Genomic DNA, 2,877 nt, shown 5'->3' with positions numbered 1-2,877 from the left:
GGCACAAGAATCTAGAGGTTTACAATGGCTGAAGACTCTGGTGTACCCGTTCTCTCCCCTCCCCTCATCTACCTCTTTCTCAAATAAATAAAATTAAATTTTAAAAAAGAGGGATGGAAACATTTGCCTGTGAAGCCTAAGGACCCAGGCTTGATTCTCCAGGTCCTACTTAACCCAGATGCACATGGTGGCACATGTATCTGGAGTTTGTTTGAAGTGGCTAGAGACCCTGGCATTCTCTCTCTCTCTCTTCCTCTCTCCCTCCTCCCCCTCTCTCTGTCTCTAATAAATAAAAAATAAAACATCTTTTGAAAAGGGATAAAAGGGGGCTGGAGAGATGGCTTAGTGGTTAAGGGGTTTGCTTGCAAAGCCAAAGGACCCTGGTTCGATTCCCCAGAACCCACGTAAGCCAGATGCACAAGGTGGTGCATCTGTCCGGAGTTCGTTTGCAGTGGCTGGAGGCCCTGGCATGCCCACTCTCTCTCCCTCATTCTCTCTCTCTCTCCCTGTCTCTCTCTGCATCTCTCTCTCTCTCTGAAGTAAATAAGTAAGTCTGTTGGGCTTATCTCAAAAAAAAGAAAGAAAGAAAGAAAGAAAAAATCCTGACTGAACTTGTTTACCTGGTCCTTATTCACGAGCAGTGCAGTGTAACAACTGTTTACATAACACTTATATTGCACTAGGTATTATTAGTAATCTGGAGATAAAGTGTGTGGGAAGGGCTGTTGACATACCATATTATTGTAGTGCTTGCTGAGCATGTGCTAGACTAGACACTATGTTTCATCCCCAGTACTGAAAAATAAAAATTTATGGGAAGATGGGCTTAGGTTATATGTAACTACTGTGCCATTTAATTAAGGGACTTGATCTTTTTCTTTTTTTTTCTTTATTTTATTTTATCCTACTTTTTTTAAATGCTTTTATTAGCATTTTCCATGATTATTAAAAAAATCCCATGGTAATTCCCTCCCTCCCCACCCCCCACGCTTTCCACTTTGAAATTCCATTCTCCATCATATTACCTCCCCATCACAGTCATTGTACTTACATATATACAATATCAACCTATTAAGTACCCTCCTCCCTTCCTTTCTCTTCCCTTTATGTCTCTTTTTTAACTTACTGGCCTCTGCTATTAAGTATTTTCATTCTCACGCAGAAGCCCAATCATCTGTAGCTAGGATCCACATATGAGAAAGAACATGTGGCGCTTGGCTTTCTGGGCCTGGGTTACCTCACTTAGTATAATCCTTTCCAGGTCCATCCATTTTTCTGCAAATTTCATAACTTCATTTTTCTTTACTGCTGAGTAGAACTCCATTGTATAAATGTGCCACATCTTCATTATCCACTCATCTGTTGAGGGACATCTAGGCTGGTTCCATTTCCCAGCTATTATAAATTGAGCAGCAATAAACATGGTTGAGCATGTACTTCTAAGGAAATGAGATGAGTCCTTTGGATATATGCCTAGGAGTGCTATAGCTGGGTCATATGGTAGATCAATCTCTAGCTGTTTTAGGAACCTCCACACTGTTTTCCACAATGGCTGGACCAGATTGCATTCCCACCAGCAGTGTAGTAGGGTTCCTTTTTTTCCACATCCCCGCCAACATTTATGATTTGATCTTTTTCCATTTGGGTATCTGGGAGGGAAGGGGTCTTGAAGCTAACCTTCTGCAAATACCAAGGGTCAGCTTTTACTTTATTTGATAGCTACTTTGGAAGAAGATGGCTAAGGAAGTGTGATACAGGCCAATTTTTTTTTTATTTACTTTTTTTTTGTTTTTTCGAGATAGAGTCTCACTCTAGCCCAGGCTGACCTGGAATTCAATATGTAGTCTCAGGGTGGCCTTGAACTCACAGTGATCCTCCTACCTCTGCCTTTAATCCTAGCACTTGGGAGGCAGAGGTAGGAGGATTGATGCAAGTTCGAGGTCACTCTGAGACTACATAGTGAATTCCAGGTCAGCCTGAGCTAGAGTAAGACCCTACCTCAAAAAAAAAAATAAAAAAATAAAAAATGCCAGATGTGATGGCGCCTGCCTGTAATCTGTGAATTTTAGGGGCTGAGGCAGGAGGCTAACATGAGTTTGAGGTCAGCCTAGGGTATCTAGTACCAACTCAGCCAGGGCAATGTAGCAAGACCCTAGCTCAAAATAAATAAATAGTCAGGTATGGTGGCTCACATTCATAACCCCAGCACTTAGGGGGCAAAGACAGGTGGAACTCTGTGAGTTCAAGGCCAACATGTTCTGCATAGCAAATTCTAAGCCAGCCAAGGCTATATAGTGAGACCCTGTCTCAATAGATAAATAAGAAAATAAATAAATAATTGACCTGGTATGGTGGTGCATGGCTTATAATCTCAGCATTCCACGAGCAGGGGCAGTGCAATGATGGATCTAAGGCCAGCCTGGACTCAGTAGTGGACCCCAGGCTAGCCTGGGGTATAGAAGAGTCTTGATTCCAAAACAAGGTTGGTTTTTATCTTTAGGAAAATTGAGAATACGTTTACTTTTAAACTTTCCTCATGCATAGCATTTGTGGCTTACAAAGATCCTTGTATGCTCTGTAGCATTAGGAATGGGGGAGCAAGGGCCTGTCCCTTAGGGTACCTTGTGCTGTGAGTGGTCTGGTCCAGCAAATGCAGCTCCACTGCAAATAAGCACTGTAAGCCATGGGGATAGACAGGCCCAGTGTCTCCTGATCACTCATAGTGCAGAGCACATCTCTGGCCGCAGATACAGGGGGTCCCCTACACTAAGCAGTGCCTGTGTCTCCACAGATACCCAGTGAGGCGCTTTCATTCAGTGCATTGCTGACACTGTTTGCCTGGGATCCTGTCCTATTCCACAGAGCGAGGAAGGATCC

The sequence above is a fragment of the Jaculus jaculus genome, chromosome 1 (assembly GCF_020740685.1).
Source record: "Jaculus jaculus isolate mJacJac1 chromosome 1, mJacJac1.mat.Y.cur, whole genome shotgun sequence".
Taxonomy (NCBI): Eukaryota; Metazoa; Chordata; class Mammalia; order Rodentia; family Dipodidae; genus Jaculus; species Jaculus jaculus.
This window is presented reverse-complemented; position numbering follows the sequence as displayed.